The sequence below is a fragment of the Nansenia antarctica genome (assembly GCF_963989245.1).
Source record: "Nansenia antarctica genome assembly, chromosome: 2".
NCBI classification, from domain to species: Eukaryota; Metazoa; Chordata; class Actinopteri; order Argentiniformes; family Microstomatidae; genus Nansenia; species Nansenia antarctica.
Window position 1 is genome coordinate 42,210,798 of NC_137675.1, and position 12,748 is coordinate 42,223,545.

Consider the following 12,748-nt stretch of genomic DNA (forward strand, 5'->3'; position numbering starts at 1 on the left):
CATGTACTGCTCTTATTCGTTTCACGTGCTTTGCAGATTCACTCCCTAACCACTTAATCATGAGGTCCATCTCTTCATTAGCACTGAGTAGTAGTCCGTCAATGGCATTCTTGAAGGACGACTTCCATGCCCAGTAATTTTCTGGGTGATCATCGAACTTGGTGAGACCGGAGGTTACGAGGTCTCTGCGCGCTAGGTACCGATCACTGATGTCGGTTGTGTCACCGCTTCCTGTTGGTTTGTATGGTGAACCCTTGGGCCTGCTGGGTGTGGGCTGCTCTGATGTGGGCTGCCCTGATGTCTTTGGCCTACTAGGTCGCAGTGATGGAGAGCTGTGCTCATGCTTCACGGTGGAGGAGTGCTGTCTCTCGTATGAAACAGTCAGACGCTGTCTGGGTGGTGAGGAGGATCTCAGCCTATGGACTATCGGTTCCAGATTGGCTATAGAGTCCTTAACATCTTCGGCAGATAGTGGTAGCTGTGACTGTTGTTCTACGTACTGGCGTGTGCGGTCAACAGTGGCATGAATGACAGCTTCGATACCGTTGTTTTCTTCCTCCGCTGCTGCTTCAAGAACATTAGCTTCAGCGATGGCTTCTGCCACTTCTTTCTCATGCAGCAAGTTCTTTAATTTTGCTTCCATTTGGGCTTTTTCGATCATAATCTCTGATTCCATTTTTGCATAGCCAGCACGTGTGCGTGCTACTTCCACTTTGACACGTGCATTGACAGCTGCCCTACTGGCTGTTGATTTAAAAGACCTAGATGTGCTAGAGGCCACTGACCTTGTCTCAACATTGCTCAACTCTTCCATCATGAATATTGCTGTGTGCTTGGCGTGAGCAAGGATGATGGGGAGCAGTGCTTGCGCTGAAGATCTCTCTCCTTGAGTCGATCCGCCCGCTGAGTGGTTGCTTTTTTACTATTCTGTTCCCACTGCGCGTAACCAGGGCGCAACTTCAACAGATAGCGAACACACACTGACACATCAATGAATCCTCAGACGCTGGAGTAAAGTTCAGTTCTTTACTAAATCCTCAGAAACATGAGTGGTCGTTTGGTTATTTTGTAAAAAAGCAAAGCCTTTTCCAGGGCAAGAATGTAAACAAAGAGATTCTCCGGAGCTTTTTCTCTCAGCTAGCTGCTGCTACGAGCTATCACGTCTGAACAGTGTGCTCACTTCATGTGACTAATGTTCGTCATGTGACTAATGTTCCATAAACCGATATACACTGAATAAAGGCAGTAACGAATGTAATGTCATAAAATGTCCACTAGATGTCTCCAAAATGAAAACCTAAGAAACCATGACACAAACACTTCCAAAGAACAAATTGCCACTGTTCAGTAGGCCACCTGTCAAGATAAGATCAAAAGACAAGGCACAACTTGCAGTACTGAAGAGTGGCTGTGGTCTCTTTTCAAGGCTGTACATCTCCTGTCAAACACAAGATGAAGACATCCAAAATGTCTTCTCCCATGAAAACCAGGCAGCCCCACCAGCTCTGTCAACTGGAGGAAAACTTCGGATTGGGGTTAAAGCAGATCTACTTCGCTGCCTGGAGTCAGATCTGCTCAAAGACAAGAGTGTGCCTGTGGCTGATGCAGTAATTCTTAATGGTGCAGCTGTGGTTCAAATGCTAAATCCTAGCACATCAAGAACATTTCAAGAGTATGGGGAAACAGTGTTTGCACCATACATCTCTGCTCAACTTCAGAAAAGCACCCGCGTCAACCTTGTCTGGGATGTATACCTACCTGCCAGCCTGGAAGCCTCAACCAGACAGAAGAGGGGAAAGGGCAGCAGGAAAAGGGTGGCTCCTCCAACTGTGATGCCTAAGAACTGGAAGGACTTCCTTCGATGCGATGAGAGCAAAACCGAGTTGTTTTCTTTCCTGTCACGCAAAGCTGTTCATCTACGTCTAGCACAGGGCAAGGAACTGTATGCAACAGATGGAATTGGAGTCTTCCACTTGCCCTCTCAATGCTATTCCCTCGCCTCTTCTCCAATCTGCCCCCTCCTACATGCAAGTAATGGTCAGCCCCCAAACACCTGCCCGTTCACTCCACTGTTCCACCTCTGCTGGCCGGCTGGCACCACCGCCTCTAGGGGAATGCAGTAGTCGTGCTACCTGGCCACGACTTTTCACTGTCCTGGCACCCCACTGGTGGAACAAGCTTCCCACTACTGTCTGGAACTGCAGTCACTCCCTATCTTCCGTCGTAGACTGAAGACCCATCTCTTCAGGCTGCACCTTAACTGTCCCTCCTGAAACCTCTCCATCTCCTCTACCCCCATGAAGAGTTTCTCTACTGTAAATAATAAAAAAAAATGTAAAAACGTAATTCTTCCTTCTTCTAGCATTTTGACTGCCAATGGCCTCTGGCCCGATCATAGATCACTTTTTTTTGCGATGACTGATGGATAGGTGATTCACTTACTTAGACAATTGTATTTGTTGTAAGTCGCTTTGGATAATGGCGTCTGATGAATGCTAACAATTTTAATGTAACAATGACATACAGACAATGGTGTGTAAAGAGTGCCTATTTTGGGTTCTGATGGGGTAAGTGTAGCCGTACAGGTTATACTAGGACCCTTGAGTTACACAGCAAGAGGAGGCGATATATATTTCAACAATAGTTTTATTAACAATTTATTTAAAACACATGCACCATGATCAGGATGAGTAATATCAAAAGTATAAAATCAGTCTCTAAGGCAGAGTGGTCAGGCGGCACCAGTCACAGCCACCATACTTTGGTGGGACAACAATAAGCTAGGCCCAGTTGGGCTCCCCCTGGTGGAGAGTCAGAATAGTGCTGCTCTAAATGTACACGGCACGCAATAAACAGCCACACTGTATCACTGTAAACACACTGCAAAAATCGTACCACTGCAACTACACTGCAAACATATCACTGCAAAATCAAGTATGGGGTAGGCTATACCCAATAAGGCACGCGAAAAACTACACACTGCAGCTGTCTCTACTGGTCCTGAAACTACACTATTATCTCCAAGCAGGCAGCCGAGACTATGCTTCTAACCGGAACTCTGTCACAAATACTATTACGGCTAAAACTACTGAACCTGGTGGTGAGGAGAGTTTGAAGGGATAACGCCGCCCTCTCAAGGCCCAACCCACAGTCTCGTCCAATCGGGGGAGGAGTGAGAGGGAATCCCAGCACGTCAGTGTTAGTCGCTCAGTCCTGCGACTCTCGGGGGAAGTCCAGGGGGAGGGGCGTTCGTGATAGGCGTCGGTCGATAGATGTTGGTCGTTCCCGAAATCCTCAATCGTCGCTCGGCGTTCCGCGATGGTTGGCTGGTCCGGTGTGCTGCGGGTAGGGGGAGGGGGAGGCAGAATCAGCCGCCAGACACATGCACTAAACAGACAAACACTGGCGTTGCTCAAACCACCCACAAGCAATGGTTGTCGGACTTCCCTTTGCTGTGATGATTTGAGGGCGTTGTATGTTTAGTCTCTCGCCGATCTCCACGCTGCCTGGTCAGCTGGCCCAGTCCGGTGCGCGCTGTGGTTCAGGAGGGAGAAGGATAAAATCAGTCGCCAGACACACACAAAAGGGAAAACCTGCGTTGCTCAACTCACACACAGGCAAGGGTAGTATGACTTCCCTTTACTGTGATGAATTGAGGGCGTTGTATAAAATCTCTCGTATGGTGTGGAATCGTAGGTCCGTTCCCGTCGTTCGAGCCCTTGATTTCGCCGGTGCGTGGAAGGAAAGTCGGTTTTCGTGTAGAACGGAAGCACCGGCATTTATACTCTCATTGTGATTGAGAACACCTGTGGAGAAGCAGATAGACGTACACACAAACACTCACACCACTACACCCTGACCAGGGGAGGCTGGTTCATTAGGGGCAATTGGACAATGCCCCACCAAAGGGAGAAGAGAGAGATTTTTTTTCTATGACTTCTAGACAGTGTTGCTTCTGAATATCATAGTCCAATCAGCTAGTGTTCTGTGGAGTATATCATAGTCCAATCAGCTAGTGTTCTGTGGAGTATGTTCCAATCAGCTTCAAGTCCCGCCCCTTTCAGGGCAACTTTCAGTCTACTCGAAATTGCACTAGGCTGTTCTCGTAGACTTGCATGTAAAATCTATTTTGGTAACTTCAGGCCATTCGGTCATTTGTCTATGGGGTTTTGGGACATGCACAAAGAATCGTACGTGCTTACGTCATGTCATACGGCCGGCGTCACGTTCGTTCACCTGCTTCACCATGGCTAGTAATGTTCTGAACAACTCGGTTGAATCTTTAAAAGAAACACCGTTCAGCCGTCGTAGCAACCAGGAGAAATTAACAGTAAAGGAATTAGGACCACCCAGACCAAATTTAATTATAAAGCAAGTTTATAAGGCAGGGAAAATTGGAAAATCGTATAACCGAGGATTTACGAGGGGTTGGTATGAGAAGAAAACATGGCTAGCGGGATGTGAAGTAACAAATGCGTTGTTCTGCTTTCCACTACCGGACTTTGTAAACAAATTGAACAAATGGATTAGAAGGAGGCATCTTTTGTTCCCAACTTGATATTGCAACTGGACCTATTACCGAAGTCAAACTTGTGTAAGTAAGTGAATCATCTGTCCTTCAGTCATGATAGGAAAACCAAATCGATGCTGGGAGAAGGAATGGCAGACTGTATTCTGATTGTATCTTCTATGCTCTTTGTATGTTTCTATGCTCTTTGTATGTTTCTATGCTCTTTGTATGTGTCTTGGTGTAGGAGAAACGTAGGACCACGTTGGAAACAAGTGTTTCGGTACACGTTGACGTGTAGAAACTGTAGAGAGAAAATTGTAGAAATTGTAGAGAAAACTGGGGGGGTAGAGGTGATGAAGAGGTCTGTACAGGGGGGGTAGAGGGGATGAAGAGGTCTGTACAGGGGGGTAGAGGGGATGAAGAGGTCTGTAGAGGAGGGTAGAGGGGATGAAGAGGTCTGTAGAGGAGGGTAGAGGGGATGAAGAGGTCTGTACAGGGGGTAGAGGGGATGGAGAGGTCTGTACAGGGGGTAGAGGGGATGGAGAGGTCTGTACAGGGGGGTAGAGGGGATGGAGAGGTCTGTACAGGGGGTAGAGGGGATGGAGAGGTCTGTACAGGGGGTAGAGGGGATGAAGAGGTCTGTACAGGGGGGTAGAGGGGATGGAGAGGTCTGTAGAGGTGGGTAGAGGGGATGGAGAGGTCTGTAGAGGTGGGTAGAGGGGATGAAGAGGTCTGTAGAGGTGGGTAGAGGGGATGAAGAGGTCTGTACAGGGGGGTAGAGGGGATGAAGAGGTCTGTACAGGGGGGTAGAGGGGATGGCGAGGTCTGTACAGGGGGGTAGAGCTATTCTCATGCTAAAATTGACTGTAAATCCAGATTTTAAAGTTGATATTCTTCCCCGTGGAGCATGCCCCCATAACCTGTGCCCCACCCAAACATTTTAGCACCAGCCGCCACTGACTCTGACACGCCCACTCATTCATACTTGTCATTCCACCCCGCTTCATTCGCCCCCCCTTTAAACATGGTCGTCCCGAGCACGACTCTAGTCAGTCTGTTTCGACCCTTAAGGTGAAAACCGTGATGGAGGATTGCCACGATTGGGGCGGAGTGAATACCGCCGTGAATCGCCTTGGTCTGCCCCTAGTTGGTGCTCTGGGGACTCCTGAGGCTGGGCAGTTGGGGCAGTCGGAGCCGGTGCCATTGCTGGAGGGAAGGGTGGTTCTTGGATTGGACTTGGTGGGAACACAGAGGTGCCTTTGGCTGTGCACCTGCTTTTCCTACCACACAAGTGATGCACTCCACTGACCAAGCCCGGGCATTTCTGCTCATACCTGTCCAGTAGAATCTCCTCCTTAGCAATGACATCATTCGGTCACCGTTTGGATGTCTCGCCGCCTTGTGGTAATCCTCCCACAGGGCACGAGCTTGGGATTCCGGGACAACGATCTGTTTCACTGGAGCGCCCGTGTCTGGCTCAGTCACATGTCTCACCAGGATCCCCTCACAGAGCTCTAGGTGCGCCCATTCGCGGCGCAGGCAGCGGAGCTGGGGGGACAAAACTGAACGATCAATAGGTGCGGGAGGCTCACCTTTGGTTATCCAGGCCTGGAGCAGCCGAAAGTCGGGGTCTCCCATCTGTTGTTCCCTCCATAGCTCCAGCTCAGAGGATTGGCTCGTAGCCCCGGGTGAGGTGGCTTTGAGGGAGCTTTGAGGGAGCCGCCAATTTCAAATGATGAATGTAGTCGCTGCTATACCATTTACAAGGTGGCTGGCTGCAATGCACTTGAACTGTGATTTGTATGCTACATTAGCTTTTTTAACATGTTTTTATATTCATTTTATGTTCATTTTTATGTGAAGCACTTAGTGCATGTCATTCTTTATTGTAATGTACTTTGAGCTTCATTTCTTGTATGAAAGGTGCAATACAAATAAAGTGTATTATTATCATTATTTTCACATAACGACAAAAATGTACATGCATACATTCCAGTTTTATTCTCTGAACAACATCATAAACGGAATATCACATGTTAACAACATTAACAACATCTATTAACAACAACTTTGAGTGCAACAAAGCTGGAGGTCAAACACAGTGGGTAGCCTATAGGCCTACATAAAACACTCAACATATTCATCCTCACAGTAGTTAAACGGTGATTCACTTTAGTATGTAGTAAATATTTCCATCTTTGGCTGTCACCTTCTTCATGCAAATCTTACACACAGCCTTGTCAAGATTTGCTGGCTCTCCCTTGTCATTCGGTCGGAACCCGAAATGCTTGCAAATTGTAGTTCTTTCTTTTTGGGGGGGGGACCAACCTTTTTTTAGGACACTCAAATCTACATAGCCCTCTCACCGAACGACTTTAGTCCCATCGACAATCTCCCTTGAACTGTCTTGAACAAATAAATTCCTGGATGACACAAAACTTCATGAACTAAACAAGGACAAAACTGAGATAATTTTATTGGGTTCACACAACGGTATCTTTCTAAAGAACACTGTATAAACAAGGTTGTGTCAGACTCACATTCCCAACAGCCTGGCCACCGTGAAGCCGGTGGGCAGCAAGAGGAAGTTATTGATAAAGTTGGCGATGGTGAAGATGAGGGAGAACTGTTCATCCTGCCCACTGCAGTCTGAGAGACAAGCAGAGAAGTGTAAGTCTCCGTGCCTAAGTGTGTGTGTGTGTGTGTGTGTGTGTGTGTGTGTGTGTGTGTGAGAGAGAGAGAGAGAGAGAGAGAGAGAGAGAGAGAGAGAGACTGGCAGTGAGGTCACTGACCTAGGACCTGTGTGCTGTTGACCCCAGTGACGTTCACACACAGGTAGCTGAAATAGCCTTCCATCTTCAGGACGAACACCAGGGAGGCCCAGCCGAACACGGCCCCCGCAAAACACAGGCATTCCAGTAGCCCCGTGACTAGGGTCAGCCAACGGCACACCCCCACCCCACCCTTACACGCATGGTCCCACACACACACACACACACACACACACACACACACACACACACACACACACAGTGCCTAGAAGACACTCTTCTTCTCACTTCCTCTCTTAAAGCTTCCCCTGTGGAGTCACCCTACCTGAGGGGAAAAACAAGAAGAAGAAAAAAGAATCAACCAATTAATTGAACATTAGACTTTAGACTTTAGAAACGGAATGCATCCTGACCCCTTTCTCCTCTTCTGAACTCTATTCAGATCTCAATGAGTGTTTCCTGAATATGTTCATTTAATGACAAACAATGACTTTCTGATTTTAATAACTGCACTCAAGAACATGCAAATACTGTAGTTGTGCAAATAGATAATAGAAAGCAATTCAAGAGCAAATACAAACAATGAAATCATTTCATCACTAATAAACTACACATACAAACTTGGCACATACATTTGCATGGAAACAATCAGCCAGCTTACAGTACTTACAGTTTAGAAGAATCTCCCCCAGCCACTCTTACAAACAACTCCTCCACTCTCCTTCTCTTGCTCATTATTTATACGGGAGCGTACCTATGTTCCCCGGGTCCTATGTTCCCCGGGTTCTATGTTCCCCGGTTCCCCGCTTCCGAAAAAGGGTTCTATGTTCCCCGCTTCCGAAAAAGGGTTCTATGTTCCCTGCTTCCGAAAAAGGGTCCTATGTTCCCCGCCTGCCGTTGTGTCAAGCGACCCCAGGTGTCGTTATGTAGTACTGCATGAGAGTTTTTTTAATTTTTATTTATTATTTAAAAAACAACATACACAAATACATAATCATACTGTATTTTTTTATTTATTTATTTTTTATTTAAAAAACAACATACACAAATACACAAATACATACACAAATGTGACAGCGTTTGATTAATAGGTCCCCATCTCGGCCATTTTGAAACCTCGCAATCGAGCCAAACAAGTGTTGTTGTGAAAAAATGTGTTTTCCGGTTTTTGGCATAGGACGACAAACGAAGCGATGAAGGACCCACTCGATGTCATATCCAACAGTTTTACATTCACTAAATACCTACATTTAGTTAGCAAAGTCGGTGGGGGGGGGTATTATTTGTATTACTGTGGCAGTGTTGTTAGCCACGCCCACCCCAGCTGTATTTAAGTAGCCATGTGAGTCTGGTTTTGTTGACAAATTTACAAGATGGATGCGGACGCTCTAGCTGACGCTATTAACCGAATTTCTGAAGCCGGTAGAAATATCGACAGTGGCCAATTAATGAACTCATTCATTTTGGACTACATGCATAACGGGAACTCGGAATCAGAAGATGACGAAGATGATGAAGAAGACGACGGAATTTCAGACATTGATCTCAACATCAGTTCTGACGAGGAGGCACAAGACGACTGTGGCACTGTGGCTGTGAGCATCGAAAGGGTTTTACGGTCAGTAGATGCTATAACAGTAGACGCTGATTACAATAAAGAAATGGATAAAATAATCCATTTTGATTGCAAGTGCCAGCAGAGACGGAAAGAGTCCCAACAACAGGCTGCCTCTTGCAGTCAAAGGCTGTCTCCAGAATTTATTTATAGTACCAGAATGAACACAGTGTCGTTGTCAACCGACAACAAAGACATGCTCGTTTTGGGAACTATACTGACATCTTCGAAGGATTCAGAAATGACACAATGCACAAAACAGGTTTCCACTAAACGACGCTTTCGGCGAACAAGCTACACTATTCATGGCACAGTCGTCTGTAGACAAACCTTCTGCTTTGTTCTTGGGTAAGTTTTAAAGAGTTACATGTGTTGTTCACTAGGCTAGCGTAACCTAGCCTAACCTGTTTGGATAGCCAAACAGTTATTTGTTTTGTGAGTATGGTAGATAGTTTTTGTTTGCATCAGCTATCAAACCACTGAAACTGTGTGTATGTTATTAGGGCTTTCACACCGGAACGCGAACGCGAACCGGCACGGTTCTTTGCCGGTGTGAAAGCCCTATTATGACTCCCCTATAGCCTACGTTGAATTCTACGAAACCAATAGATGTTGGGAGGAAGAAATAGGTTGCCAAAGATTAAACGTAATGAATAAATACATTTGTTGCAGACCTACTAAATACTGTACAGTATGTTCCATGCACCAGTTTAGTATGTGTAGGCTATGTGTGTGTGTGTGTGTGTGTGTGTGTGTGTGTGTGTGCGTGTGTGTGTGTGCGCGCGTGTGTGTGTTGGGGTAGGACAGCATTCATCAATCAGATTAGCACCTCTTAGCACCTATTAACACCAGTTTTTTTCAGGATCAGCAAAAACCTTCTGCAATCCATTGCCCAGTCCTACAAGGAGAATGGTGCAGTACCACGCCAGAGGAAGAAACGTGAGCGAACAAACAAAAACTTCCTCAACACTGAAGACATCAAAAGAGTGGTGGCGTTCATCATGAATTTTGCAGAAGACCACGCCATTGTCCTCCCTGGCAGGCACCCTGGTCACAGAGACTTGAGTGCAAAGCTGCTGCCAACTAATGTCACCAAAGCCTCTGTTTGGCGTCTCTACAAAGTTGCTGTGGAAAAGCTTGGTATGTGTAAAAGTTGTGTATAACACTCATGTTCTGAAGTGTAATAGAAAAATGAAATGCTTTTGTAATGAACGGTAATGTATTTAATCTCCTACTCATAAAAATGATGTATTTGCAGGCGAGCGTGTTGTTGGAAAGGGCAGCTTCCGAACACTGTGGAAGTCATTGCTGCCACAGATAACCAGCACCAAACCCCGCACAGATCTGTGCTGGCAGTGCCAGAAAAACAACTACCAGCTGCGGCGAACTTCCAATCTGCCTGACGAGGTGAAATCAGCCAAGATGAAAAAGCAGCAACAGCATCTTGACCTTGTTGCGAAGGAGCGTTCTCTATACCAGCGCATGAATGCTGACTGTGCCAGGACCTGTCAAGATTTGGATCTGTCTCTAGGCACCTCCAGGCCTGCAAGCAAGCAGATCACAATGCACTACAGTTTTGATTTTGCACAACAGGTGAGAATAAGTTCATCCTATGACACTTCTGATTTGGTGTACCAAAACACACTACTACTGCCTAAGTAGGCAGATGTTGATTTTTTATGTATCTAATCTCTCCTTCTCTCTTAGGTGCACTTTCCTACTGACCCTCATCAGCCTGGGCCCATGTATTTTTTGACTCCACGCAAGTGTGGCCTTTTTGGTGTCTCGTGTGAAGGCATGCCTAAGCAAGTGAATTACCTAATTGATGAAGGGATGTCATCGAGTAAAGGCAGCAATGCCGTCATCAATTACATAAATCACTTCTTCAATAACTATGGAGTCGGAGAAACAAACATCGACCTTCATTGTGATAACTGCAGTGGGCAAAATAAGAACAATTATGTGCTATGGTACTGTGCCTGGCGTACTATTCACAAGCTTCACCTGAAGCTGGGCCTCCACTTCCTGATTGCAGGCCACACAAAGTTTGGCCCTGACTGGTGCTTTGGACTGATCAAGCAGTGCTTCCGAAAGACAAGAGTGGACACACTGTCAGATATTGCCAGGGTTGTGAGCGAGAGCTCTCCTGTGAAGCAAGTGAACATCCCCCAGCTTGTAGGACTGGAGGATGGCACAGTGTGTGTTGAAAGCTACGACTGGCATAAACATCTCCGTGGCTACTTCCGAGTGCTCCCACATATTAAGAGTTACCAGCACTTCAGGTATTTATCATTGTCACTGTATTAGAAATTCTATTTTATGAACATAGTAGTATTTCGTAAAAAACGTGTTTTGGTAACAATGGACAATCATTTTAAATGTACTGTCTTCTCTTTGAGAAGATCAGAGAATTCTGTGCAGATGAGGCACAAAACATCACATGCCCTCCACCAGAGTCCCATTAGATACACATTATTATTTTTTACTTTTCTATTATGCTAGGCTGTTCATTTATTTCAGCTCAGCTTTCAACACCATCATCAAGCTGGTCACCAAACTCAGAGACTGTGGTTTCAGCACCTCCCTCTGCAACTGGATCCTAGACTTCCTGACCAACAGACCCCAGCTCGTCAAGTTGGACAACCACTCCTCCTCCACCCTGACCCCGAACACCGGCGTGCCTCAAGGCTGCGTGCTGAGTCCCCTCCTCTACTTCCTCTTCACCGACAACTGCATGCCGATGCATAACAACGACAAGACGACCTACAGGGAGGTGAACATCTGGTGGCGTGGTGCGCTGACAACAACCTGGCCCTCAACACCAAAGAGATCATTGTGGACTTCAGAAAAACTGGGCACTTTGAGTTGCATTTCATGTACGAAAGGCACTATAAATAAAGCTTTACTTACTTACACTTTTGGTTAGATTTTAAACTGCATTTAAAATGAAGTTGAATTTAATGTAATCTAATTATCATTGCTCAATTGTATCTTGTCTTATTGTTTCCTGTTCCCTGGGAGAGGATAGCTGTCAGCGGCACCTGGACCAGTACCAGGACCTGCACCAGGCTGTACCAGGACCTGCACCAGGATCTGTGCCCCGCTCTGGACCATGAATTGTCCGGCAGTTCCGACGACGAGGAAATTACTTTATTGACTTGTGGACAGTGTGTACACTGATAAGCAAACTGGAGGTAGTCGCTCTATGAGTAGAGGGCTGCAAGGGATGCACAGTGTACAGGTGTTTCGCCCTTGCCTGCTTGCGTGTTCTGTCATCATGTGGTTTTGATGTCCATCTTAGTTGTTGATCTTCTTTGCTCTCTGTGAAGTTCATTGGGTCACATTTTGTGAGAAATGCGCTATACAAAGAAAACTTTATTTGATTTGATTTAAAATACATAAATATTGCCATGTAGTTTTTTCTTGCTGCTGCAATGTCGACTGGAACTGAAGCCATAACAATGTTACTCTCTTGTACTTGTATAATGGGATGTAATAAACTTTTGGCACACATGGCAATACAAAAATCATGAATCTTGAATTATTATTATTATTATTATCATTATTCAGCAATTTAAACATGCAAGTTTGTTTCCTGAGGGTTAGCTGACAACCCCACTGACAGATGACAGGTAGATAATGACAGGTAGTGTAATGGGGGAGTGGTTGTCTTGAGGGAGTGGTTGTCTTGAGGGAGTGGTTGGGGTGGAGTTAACCACCTATTGTTCCCACCCATTACCTCTGCGAAAAAACTCTCTCAAGACTTGACCATGGTTTTCTCAAAACTGTGATTTGGAGGGGATCAGCATTAAAATATCCATAACTTTTTCAACTTGTTTCAGATTTCAACAT

At 45.9% G+C, this 12,748-nt stretch overlaps 1 pseudogene across 1 annotated transcript in view; it reads right to left on the bottom strand.

Moving 5' to 3' along the window:
• The window catches only part of LOC308150163 (equilibrative nucleobase transporter 1-like), a 32,755-nt pseudogene extending 23,661 nt beyond the window's left edge, over nucleotides 1–9,094 (bottom strand). The window contains exons 1-4 of the transcript in view: nucleotides 9,053–9,094; nucleotides 7,303–7,474; nucleotides 7,051–7,159; nucleotides 6,103–6,218 (exon numbers count right to left, since the gene is read on the bottom strand). The product of the transcript in view is annotated as an equilibrative nucleobase transporter 1-like (transcript). The remainder of the gene's footprint in view (nucleotides 1–6,102; nucleotides 6,219–7,050; nucleotides 7,160–7,302; nucleotides 7,475–9,052) is intronic.
• Between the last annotated feature and the right edge of the window lie 3,654 nt (nucleotides 9,095–12,748).